The sequence below is a fragment of the Coregonus clupeaformis genome, chromosome 1 (assembly GCF_020615455.1).
Source record: "Coregonus clupeaformis isolate EN_2021a chromosome 1, ASM2061545v1, whole genome shotgun sequence".
Taxonomy (NCBI): Eukaryota; Metazoa; Chordata; class Actinopteri; order Salmoniformes; family Salmonidae; genus Coregonus; species Coregonus clupeaformis.
Window position 1 is genome coordinate 88,876,669 of NC_059192.1, and position 12,737 is coordinate 88,889,405.

Sequence of the window (12,737 nt, forward strand, 5' to 3'; positions counted from 1 at the left end):
ACGTACTGCCAAATTCTCTAAAACAACGTTGGAGGCGGCTTATGGTAGAGAACTGAACATTAAATTCTCTGGCAACAGCTCTGGTGGACATTCCTGCAGTCAGCATGCCAATTTCATGCTCCCTGAAAACTTGACATATGTTGCATTGTGTTGTGTGACAAAACTACACATTTAGAGTGGCCTTTTAATGTCCCCAGCACAAGGTGCACCTGTGTAATGATCATGCTGTTTAATCAGCTTCTTGATATGTCACACCTGTCAGGTGGATGGATTATCTTGGCAAATGATAAATGCTCACTAACAGGGATGTAAACAAATTTGTGCACAAAATTTTGAGAGAAATAAGCTTTTTGTGCGTATGGAAAATGTATGGGATCTTTTATTTCACCTCATGAAAAATGGATCAACACTTCACATTTTGCGTTTATATTTTTGTTCAGTGTATCTACCCACTGAAGACCTGTACACAGAGAGAGAGATGTATCCATCAACACCACACAGTAGGAAGGAAGCAGCCAACTGTCCTCTGCTCTGCTGTGTATTCAGGATATATGAGTCACTATAATGTGTTGCTCATCTATGAAATTACTCACACAGCAGCACAGCCGCTCATCTCCTCACAACCACCCCAGCCGCTCATCTCCTCACAACCACCCCAGCCGCTCATCTCCTCACAACCACCCCAGCCGCTCATCTCCTCACAACCACCCCAGCCGCTCATCTCCTCACAACCACCCCAGCCGCTCATCTCCTCACAACCACCCCAGCCGCTCATCTCCTCACAACCACCCCAGCCGCTCATCTATTCACAACCACCCCAGCCGCTCATCTCCTCACAACCACCCCAGCCGCTCATCTCCTCACAACCACCCCAGCCGCTCATCTCCTCACAACCACCCCAGCCGCTCATCTCCTCACAACCACCCCAGCCGCTCATCTATTCACAACCACCCCAGCCGCTCATCTCCTCACAACCACCCCAGCCGCTCATCTCCTCACAACCACCCCAGCCGCTCATCTATTCACAACCACCCCAGCCGCTCATCTATTCACAACCACCCCAGCCGCTCATCTCCTCACAACCACCCCAGCCGCTCATCTCCTCACAACCACCCCAGCCGCTCATCTATTCACAACCACCCCAGCCGCTCATCTCCTCACAACCACCCCAGCCGCTCATCTCCTCACAACCACCCCAGCCGCTCATCTCCTCACAACCACCCCAGCCGCTCATCTATTCACAACCACCCCAGCCGCTCATCTATTCACAACAACCCCAGCCGCTCATCTATTCAAATCAACCCCAACCGTTCATCTATTCACAACAACCCCAACCCCAGCAAATCCCCTTATTGTATTGGACACCTTTAAATGTGCCTTTAGAGGCCATGCAATTCAGTACTCATCTCGAAAACAAAAGCAATTTAGGTCAAAAGACTCCATACTAACAAAGGAAATAGAAGGTCTAACAGAACAGATAGATAGCAATAAAAACTGTAACATAGAGGCTCAGAATAAATTAGAGGAAAAACATAAAGAAATTGAGAAACTTATTCAAGAAAGATCAAGTGTAATATATTATAAAAATAGAGCAAACTGGATGGAATATGGGGAAAATACACCACATTCTTTTTTAATCTTCAACAGGGGAATGCTACCATAAATAACTTACTGAAACGGAAACCCATGATTCACCAAATGATATTTTGAAGGAGGAAACAAAGTACTTTAAGCATATGTTTTCGTTTCAGTCGCCTCCATCTCCTCTAACTGAAGCTAATTGTAGAGATTATTTTTCTATTGATAATGTAAAATGAACAGCCATACAGAAAGACTCATGTGAAGGTGAATTTACAGAGGAGGAACTTCTGGATGCAATTAAAGACTTTAAGTCCGGGAAAACTCCAGGGTTGGATGGCATACCAGTCGAGGTATACCAAACCTTTTTTGATATACTCAGAGGGCTGTTATTAGCATGTTTTAACCACTCCTATGTAAATGGTAGATTATCAGATACTCAACAAGAAGATCTGATTTCATTATTACTGAAACTGGACCCAAGTGGTAAATATAAAGATCCAGTCCATTTAAACAATTGGAGGCCTCTTACACTTCAGTGTTGTGATGCAAAAATTCTAGCAAAATGTATAGCGCATAGAATTAAAAAGGTATTGTCGGATATTATTCATTCTAATCAGACAGGTTTTTTACATGGAAGATACATTGGAGATAATATAAGGCAAGTATTGGAAACAATAGAACACTATGGAAAATATGGGAAACCAGGCCTGCTATTCATAGCAGACTTTGAAAAGGCATTTGATAAAGTACGACTGGGGTTTATATATAAATACCTGGAGCATTTCAATTTTGGAGAATCTCTTATAAATTGGGTTAAAATCATGTATAGTAACCCTAGGTGTAAAATAGTAAATAATGGCTATTTCTCAGAAAGTTTTAAACTGTCAAGAGGAGTGAAACAAGGTTGTCCACTATCAGCCAAGTGACTCACTGTCTGTAGGAGCGATCCATTTTCAGGAACGGGGTGGTGTTCCTAATAAACTGTCTTGTGAGTGTATGTATGCACATATATAATCCTACCAACCGAACCGCCTGATTTCATATATTGACCTAAAAAACGCTGGAGAAGGATTTTATTCAGTGACAGAATAACGTTTAATTAATATAAATCTACACTGGGTAACACACTGGGTAACACACTGCGACGCACGCACACACAGCGATAGATACCTCATAGACCCCATCTGGCCGAACTGATTGTTTTCTAACTGTCCCTCCTCTCCTTTCTGTCTCTCAAACACAATAATGAACCAGTCTCCTTTCTGTCTCCAAACACAATAATGAACCAGTCTCCTTTCTGTCTCCAAACACAATAATGAACCAGTCTCCTTTCTGTCTCCAAACACAATAATGAACCAGTCTCCTTTCTGTCTCCAAACACAATAATGAACCAGTCTCCTTTCTGTCTCCAAACACAATAATGAACCAGTCTCCTTTCTGTCTCCAAACACAATAATGAACCAGTCTCCTTTCTGTCTCCAAACACAATAATGAACCAGTCTCCTTTCTGTCTCCAAACACAATAATGAACCAGTCTCCTTTCTGTCTCTCAAACACAATAATGAACCAGTCTCCTTTCTGTCTCTCAAACACAATAATGAACCAGTCTCCTTTCTGTCTCCAAACACAATAATGAACCGGTCTCCTTTCTGTCTCTCAAACACAATAATGAACCAGTCTCCTTTCTGTCTCCAAACACAATAATGAACCAGTCTCCTTTCTGTCTCCAAACACAATAATGAACCAGTCTCCTTTCTGTCTCCAAACACAATAATGAACCGGTCTCCTTTCTGTCTCTCAAACACAATAATGAACCAGTCTCCTTTCTGTCTCTCAAACACAATAATGAACCAGTCTCCTTTCTGTCTCCAAACACAATAATGAACCGGTCTCCTTTCTGTCTCTCAAACACAATAATGAACCAGTCTCCTTTCTGTCTCCAAACACAATAATGAACCAGTCTCCTTTCTGTCTCCAAACACAATAATGAACCAGTCTCCTTTCTGTCTCTCAAACACAATAATGAACCAGTCTCCTTTCTGTCTCCAAACACAATAATGAACCAGTCTCCTTTCTGTCTCTCAAACACAATAATGAACCAGTCTCCTTTCTGTCTCCAAACACAATAATGAACCAGTCTCCTTTCTGTCTCCAAACACAATAATGAACCAGTCTCCTTTCTGTCTCTCAAACACAATAATGAACCAGTCTCCTTTCTGTCTCCAAACACAATAATGAACCAGTCTCCTTTCTGTCTCCAAACACAATAATGAACCAGTCTCCTTTCTGTCTCTCAAACACAATAATGAACCAGTCTCCTTTCTGTCTCCAAACACAATAATGAACCAGTCTCCTTTCTGTCTCTCAAACACAATAATGAACCAGTCTCCTTTCTGTCTCCAAACACAATAATGAACCAGTCTCCTTTCTGTCTCCAAACACAATAATGAACCAGTCTCCTTTCTGTCTCCAAACACAATAATGAACCAGTCTCCTTTCTGTCTCCAAACACAATAATGAACCAGTCTCCTTTCTGTCTCCAAACACAATAATGAACCAGTCTCCTTTCTGTCTCTCAAACACAATAATGAACCAGTCTCCTTTCTGTCTCCAAACACAATAATGAACCAGTCTCCTTTCTGTCTCTCAAACACAATAATGAACCAGTCTCCTTTCTGTCTCCAAACACAATAATGAACCAGTCTCCTTTCTGTCTCCAAACACAATAATGAACCAGTCTCCTTTCTGTCTCCAAACACAATAATGAACCAGTCTCCTTTCTGTCTCCAAACACAATAATGAACCAGTCTCCTTTCTGTCTCCAAACACAATAATGAACCAGTCTCCTTTCTGTCTCCAAACACAATAATGAACCAGTCTCCTTTCTGTCTCCAAACACAATAATGAACCAGTCTCCTTTCTGTCTCCAAACACAATAATGAACCAGTCTCCTTTCTGTCTCCAAACACAATAATGAACCAGTCTCCTTTCTGTCTCCAAACACAATAATGAACCAGTCTCCTTTCTGTCTCTCAAACACAATAATGAACCAGTCTCCTTTCTGTCTCTCAAACACAATAATGAACCAGTCTCCTTTCTGTCTCCAAACACAATAATGAACCAGTCTCCTTTCTGTCTCTCAAACACAATAATGAACCAGTCTCCTTTCTGTCTCCAAACACAATAATGAACCAGTCTCCTTTCTGTCTCCAAACACAATAATGAACCAGTCTCCTTTCTGTCTCTCAAACACAATAATGAACCAGTCTCCTTTCTGTCTCCAAACACAATAATGAACCAGTCTCCTTTTTGTCTCCAAACACAATAATGAACCAGTCTCCTTTCTGTCTCTCAAACACAATAATGAACCAGTCTCCTTTCTGTCTCCAAACACAATAATGAACCAGTCTCCTTTCTGTCTCCAAACACAATAATGAACCAGTCTCCTTTCTGTCTCCAAACACAATAATGAACCAGTCTCCTTTCTGTCTCCAAACACAATAATGAACCAGTCTCCTTTCTGTCTCCAAACACAATAATGAACCAGTCTCCTTTCTGTCTCCAAACACAATAATGAACCAGTCTCCTTTCTGTCTCCAAACACAATAATGAACCAGTCTCCTTTCTGTCTCTCAAACACAATAATGAACCAGTCTCCTTTCTGTCTCCAAACACAATAATGAACCAGTCTCCTTTCTGTCTCCAAACACAATAATGAACCAGTCTCCTTTCTGTCTCTCAAACACAATAATGAACCAGTCTCCTTTCTGTCTCCAAACACAATAATGAACCAGTCTCCTTTCTGTCTCTCAAACACAATAATGAACCAGTCTCCTTTCTGTCTCCAAACACAATAATGAACCAGTCTCCTTTCTGTCTCCAAACACAATAATGAACCAGTCTCCTTTCTGTCTCCAAACACAATAATGAACCAGTCTCCTTTCTGTCTCCAAACACAATAATGAACCAGTCTCCTTTCTGTCTCTCAAACACAATAATGAACCAGTCTCCTTTCTGTCTCCAAACACAATAATGAACCAGTCTCCTTTCTGTCTCTCAAACACAATAATGAACCAGTCTCCTTTCTGTCTCCAAACACAATAATGAACCAGTCTCCTTTCTGTCTCCAAACACAATAATGAACCAGTCTCCTTTCTGTCTCCAAACACAATAATGAACCAGTCTCCTTTCTGTCTCCAAACACAATAATGAACCAGTCTCCTTTCTGTCTCCAAACACAATAATGAACCAGTCTCCTTTCTGTCTCCAAACACAATAATGAACCAGTCTCCTTTCTGTCTCCAAACACAATAATGAACCAGTCTCCTTTCTGTCTCTCAAACACAATAATGAACCAGTCTCCTTTCTGTCTCCAAACACAATAATGAACCAGTCTCCTTTCTGTCTCCAAACACAATAATGAACCAGTCTCCTTTCTGTCTCTCAAACACAATAATGAACCAGTCTCCTTTCTGTCTCCAAACACAATAATGAACCAGTCTCCTTTCTGTCTCCAAACACAATAATGAACCAGTCTCCTTTCTGTCTCCAAACACAATAATGAACCAGTCTCCTTTCTGTCTCCAAACACAATAATGAACCAGTCTCCTTTCTGTCTCCAAACACAATAATGAACCAGTCTCCTTTCTGTCTCCAAACACAATAATGAACCAGTCTCCTTTCTGTCTCTCAAACACAATAATGAACCAGTCTCCTTTCTGTCTCCAAACACAATAATGAACCAGTCTCCTTTCTGTCTCCAAACACAATAATGAACCAGTCTCCTTTCTGTCTCCAAACACAATAATGAACCAGTCTCCTTTCTGTCTCCAAACACAATAATGAACCAGTCTCCTTTCTGTCTCTCAAACACAATAATGAACCAGTCTCCTTTCTGTCTCCAAACACAATAATGAACCAGTCTCCTTTCTGTCTCTCAAACACAATAATGAACCAGTCTCCTTTCTGTCTCTCAAACACAATAATGAACCAGTCTCCTTTCTGTCTCCAAACACAATAATGAACCAGTCTCCTTTCTGTCTCCAAACACAATAATGAACCAGTCTCCTTTCTGTCTCCAAACACAATAATGAACCAGTCTCCTTTCTGTCTCCAAACACAATAATGAACCGGGCACCTTAATTGCCACATCACAAAGCTGCATCCTGATATATAATATATCCATCATATATCCATAATATATCCATCCCACTGATATTCAACCATTGATCTTCACTGTCAAAGAATAGCAACTAAATGGCCAGGTGTTTCTCCAGAGACGCCTAGGAGAATTCCTCCATAGTATCAGATTGGCTGAGCAGAAAATGGAATGAGCATCACCAGAACCTTCATGTGACCGTGTCACAGACGAGCCAGTGACCACATCTGTGTGTCCACGTGTGTCCATGTCTCTCCACTGACCTGGTAGGGCTGGTATGCTCCGTGGTCAGAGAGGAAGTCCAGTTGTCTGTCAGAGAAGAACTCTACAGCCGTGATGGAACCCAGGGTAGCCTTCCCCACCAGAGGTCTGAACGTCTGAAACAAGAAAAACACTCACCTTTACAGCCTTCAATGTCTTTTCTTTTCAAACTATCATTTGTACAAATATATATATTTGGAATACAGGCAGAATGTCACGATTTAAAACATTCAGCCAGGGGAAAACGTCTGCAGAATCAAAACATGAACTGTTTGGAAGGAATAATAATATAGGAAGTCATTACAGTGGAGAGAGAGACAGACAGACAGACAGACAGAGAGATTCAGACAGACAGATTCAGACAGACAGACAGAGACAGACAGACAGACAGACGGAGAGATTCAGACAGACAGACAGACAGACGGAGAGATTCAGAGAGACAGACAGACGGAGAGATTCAGAGAGACAGACAGACGGAGAGATTCAGACAGACAGACGGAGAGATTCAGAGAGACAGACAGACGGAGAGATTCAGACAGACAGACAGACGGAGAGATTCAGACAGACAGACGGAGAGATTCAGAGAGACAGACAGACGGAGAGATTCAGAGAGACAGACAGACGGAGAGATTCAGAGAGACAGACAGACGGAGAGATTCAGAGAGACAGAGAGCAGACAGACGGAGAGATTCAGAGAGACAGACAGACGGAGAGATTCAGAGAGACAGACAGACGGAGAGATTCAGAGAGACAGAACAGACAGACGGAGAGATTCAGAGAGACAGAGAGATTCAGACAGACGGAGAGATTCAGAGAGACAGAGAGACAGACAGACGGAGAGATTCAGAGAGACAGAGAGATTCAGACAGACGGAGAGATTCAGAGAGACAGAGAGACAGACAGACGGAGAGATTCAGAGAGACAGAGAGATTCAGACAGACGGAGAGATTCAGACAGACATGAATAAAGAAGTGAAAGAGAGGAACGCTGCTACAGAGAGAGCTGCTGCTATCAGACAGTTCAAAGGCTGCCTGTCACTCTTTGATGTGCCTCTCTTCTTCCTCTCCCCTCTCTTCTTCCTCTCCCCTCTCTCCTCCCCCGATGATCACCCATCTCTGATGTCACTGTCTATCAGCCTGCCTGCAGGGCTCAACTCTCTCATCTTCCCTCCATCTCACTGCTGCATCAACACACTGCCAATCAGATGCATTCCAACTGCTCCAGTCCAGGATCACACCATCATGTGGCCTGATCTTCCCTCCATCTCACTGCTGCATCAACACACTGCCAATCAGATGCATTCCAACTGCTCCAGTCCAGGACCACACCATCATGTGGCCTGATCTTCCCTCCATCTCACTGCTGCAGCAACACACTGCCAATCAGATGCATTCCAACTGCTCCAGTCCAGGACCACACCATCATGTGGCCTGGGCCTGTGTGTCTGAGTAGGGAAGGTTCTGGATCTTATTACTTTCTCTCTTTCTCAGACAGACTCCCTTTGAAACCCCATCATGGAAGAGCAGAGCAGAGCAGGGAACAGTACAGAGCAGAGTACAGAGCAGAATACAGATCAGAGCACAGAGCAGAGCAGAGTACAGAGCAGAGTACAGATCAGAGCAGAGTACAGAGCAGAGCACAGAGCAGAGCAGAGTACAGAGCAGAGTACAGATCAGAGCAGAGTACAGAGCACAGAGTACAGAGCAGAGTTTTCCTGAAGCAGTAATCTAATCACAGCTCTAAACAGCAGAGAGATGATAGCATGAATCTAACCCAGGGAATGTAATAGGATTCATTAGAAGTTTAACTACACATGTGACTGCTGCTGTTACTAGAGTTAAAGGATGAATACCACAACACTCACACAGTCATACTGTCTGGTGCTGGCTGGTCAGACGAGCTACATGCCTTCTATGCTCACATCAAGGCAAGCAACACTGAACCATGCATGAGAGCACCAGCTGTTCCAGACGACTGTGTGATCTCGTTCTCCGTAGCCGATGTGAGAAAGACCTTTAAACAGGTTAACATTCACAAAGCCGCAGGGCGAGATTAATTACCAGGGCGCGTAGTCAGAGCATGCGCTGACCAGATGGCAAGTGTCTTCACTGACATTATCAACCTCTCCCTGACCTAGTCTGTAATACCTACATGTTTCAAGCAGACCACTATAGTCCCTGTAGACAAGAACACCAAGGTAACCTGTCTACATGACTACCGACCCGTAGCACTCACATCTGTAGCCATGAAATGCTTTGAAAGGCTGATCATGGTTCACATCAACACCATCATCCCAGACACCCTGGACCCACTCCAATCTGGTATACCGCTCCAACAGATCCACAGATGACACAATCTATATTGCACTCCAACACTGCCCTCTCACACCTGGATAAGAGGAACACCTATGTGAGAATGCTGTTCATTGACTACAGATCAGTGTTCAGCAGGGCCCCCCAGGGGTGCGTGCTCAGTCCCCTCCTGTACTCCGTTTACCCACGACTGTGTGGCCGCGCACAACTCCAACACCATCATTAAGTTTGCTGACGTCACAACGGTGGTAGGCCTGATCACCGACGACGATGAGACAGCCTATAGGGAGGTCGTCAGTGACCTGGCAGTGCGGTGCCAGGACAAACACCTTTCTCTCAACGTCAGCAAGACAAAGGAGCTGATCGTGGACTACAGGAAATGGAGGGCCGAGGACGCCCCCATCCACGGGGCTTTAGTGGAGCAGGTCGAGAGCCCATGCTTTGTGGTTCTCTCAGTACAGTGTAATGATGTCCCATGCTATATAGTTCTCTCAGTACAGTGTAATGATGTCCCATGCTATATGGTTCTCTCAGTACAGTGTAGTGATGTCCCATGCTATATGGTTCTCTCAGTACAGTGTAGTGGTGTCCCATGCTATATAGTTCTCTCAGTACAGTGTAGTGGTGTCCCATGCTATATGGTTCTCTCAGTACAGTGTAGTGGTGTCCCATGCTATATGGTTCTCTCAGTACAGTGTAGTGGTGTCCCATGCTATATAGTTCTCTCAGTACAGTGTAGTGGTGTCCCATGCTATATGGTTCTCTCAGTACAGTGTAGTGGTGTCCCATGCTATATGGTTCTCTCAGTACAGTGTAGTGGTGTCCCATGCTATATGGTTCTCTCAGTACAGTGTAATGATGTCCCATGCTATATGGTTCTCTCAGTACAGTGTAGTGGTGTGCCATGCTATATAGTTCTCTCAGTGTAATGATGTCCCATGCTATATAGTTCTCTCAGTACAGTGTAGTGGTGTCCCATGCTATATAGTTCTCTCAGTACAGTGTAATGATGTCCCATGCTATATGGTTCTCTCAGTACAGTGTAGTGGTGTCCCATGCTATATAGTTCTCTCAGTACAGTGTAGTGGTGTCCCATGCTATATGGTTCTCTCAGTACAGTGTAATGATGTCCCATGCTATATGGTTCTCTCAGTACAGTGTAGTGGTGTCCCATGCTATATGGTTCTCTCAGTACAGTGTAGTGGTGTCCCATGCTATATGGTTCTCTCAGTACAGTGTAGTGGTGTCCCATGCTATATGGTTCTCTCAGTACAGTGTAGTGGTGTCCCATGCTATATGGTTCTCTCAGTACAGTGTAGTGGTGTCCCATGCTATATGGTTCTCTCAGTACAGTGTAGTGGTGTCCCATGCTATATGGTTCTCTCAGTACAGTGTAGTGGTGTCCCATGCTATATAGTTCTCTCAGTACAGTGTAGTGGTGTCCCATGCTATATGGTTCTCTCAGTACAGTGTAATGATGTCCCATGCTATATGGTTCTCTCAGTACAGTGTAGTGGTGTCCCATGCTATATAGTTCTCTCAGTGTAATGATGTCCCATGCTATATAGTTCTCTCAGTACAGTGTAGTGGTGTCCCACGCTATATAGTTCAATCAGTACAGTGTAGTGGTGTCCCATGCTATATAGTTCTCTCAGTACAGTGTAGTGGTGTCCCATGCTATATAGTTCAATCAGTACAGTGTAATGATGTCCCATGCTATATGGTTCTCTCAGTACAGTGTAGTGGTGTCCCATGCTATATAGTTCTCTCAGTACAGTGTAGTGGTGTCCCATGCTATATGGTTCTCTCAGTACAGTGTAGTGGTGTCCCATGCTATATAGTTCTCTCAGTACAGTGTAGTGGTGTCCCATGCTATATAGTTCTCTCAGTACAGTGTAGTGGTGTCCCATGCTATATGGTTCTCTCAGTACAGTGTAATGATGTCCCATGCTATATAGTTCTCTCAGTACAGTGTAGTGGTGTCCCATGCTATATGGTTCTCTCAGTACAGTGTAGTGGTGTCCCATGCTATATGGTTCTCTCAGTACAGTGTAGTGGTGTCCCATGCTATATAGTTCTCTCAGTGTAATGGTGTCCCATGCTATATGGTTCTCTCAGTACAGTGTAATGGTGTCCCATGCTATATGGTTCTCTCAGTACAGTGTAATGATGTCCCATGCTATATAGTTCTCTCAGTACAGTGTAGTGGTGTCCCATGCTATATGGTTCTCTCAGTACAGTGTAGTGGTGTCCCATGCTATATGGTTCTCTCAGTACAGTGTAGTGGTGTCCCATGCTATGTTCTCAGTACAGTGAGTGGTGTCCCATGCATATGGGTCTCAGTACAGTGTAGTGGTGTCCCATGCTATATGGTTCTCTCAGTACAGTGTAGTGGTGTCCCATGCTATATAGTTCTCTCAGTACAGTGTAGTGGTGTCCCATGCTATATGGTTCTCTCAGTACAGTGTAATGATGTCCCATGCTATATGGTTCTCTCAGTACAGTGTAGTGGTGTCCCATGCTATATAGTTCTCTCAGTACAGTGTAGTGGTGTCCCATGCTATATGGTTCTCTCAGTACAGTGTAGTGGTGTCCCATGCTATATAGTTCTCTCAGTGTAGTGGTGTCCCATGCTATATAGTTCTCTCAGTGTAATGGTGTCCCATGCTATATGGTTCTCTCAGTACAGTGTAATGATGTCCCATGCTATATAGTTCTCTCAGTACAGTGTAGTGGTGTCCCATGCTATATGGTTCTCTCAGTACAGTGTAGTGGTGTCCCATGCTATATAGTTCTCTCAGTACAGTGTAGTGGTGTCCCATGCTATATAGTTCTCTCAGTACAGTGTAGTGGTGTCCCATGCTATATAGTTCTCTCAGTACAGTGTAATGATGTCCCATGCTATATAGTTCTCTCAGTACAGTGTAGTGGTGTCCCATGCTATATGGTTCTCTCAGTACAGTGTAGTGGTGTCCCATGCTATATAGTTCTCTCAGTACAGTGTAGTGGTGTCCCATGCTATATAGTTCTCTCAGTACAGTGTAATGGTGTCCCATGCTATATAGTTCTCTCAGTACAGTGTAGTGGTGTCCCATGCTATATGGTTCTCTCAGTACAGTGTAGTGGTGTCCCATGCTATATAGTTCTCTCAGTACAGTGTAGTGGTGTCCCATGCTATATAGTTCTCTCAGTACAGTGTAGTGGTGTCCCATGCTATATAGTTCTCTCAGTACAGTGTAGTGGTGTCCCATGCTATATGGTTCTCTCAGTACAGTGTAGTGGTGTCCCATGCTATATAGTTCTCTCAGTACAGTGTAGTGGTGTCCCATGCTATATAGTTCTCTCAGTGTAGTGGTGTCCCATGCTATATGGTTCTCTCAGTACAGTGTAGTGGTGTCCCATGCTATATAGTTCTCTCAGTACAG

The 12,737-nt window shown here is 43.6% G+C and overlaps 1 protein-coding gene across 1 annotated transcript in view; it reads right to left on the reverse strand.

Moving 5' to 3' along the window:
• Window positions 1-7,114, reverse strand: part of jmjd1cb (jumonji domain containing 1Cb) — a gene marked incomplete at its 3' end in the record, with an annotated part of 147,138 nt that extends 140,024 nt beyond the window's left edge. Inside the window, 1 exon segment of the mRNA XM_045221610.1 lies at window positions 7,003-7,114.
• Window positions 7,115-12,737: the final 5,623 nt, after the last annotated feature.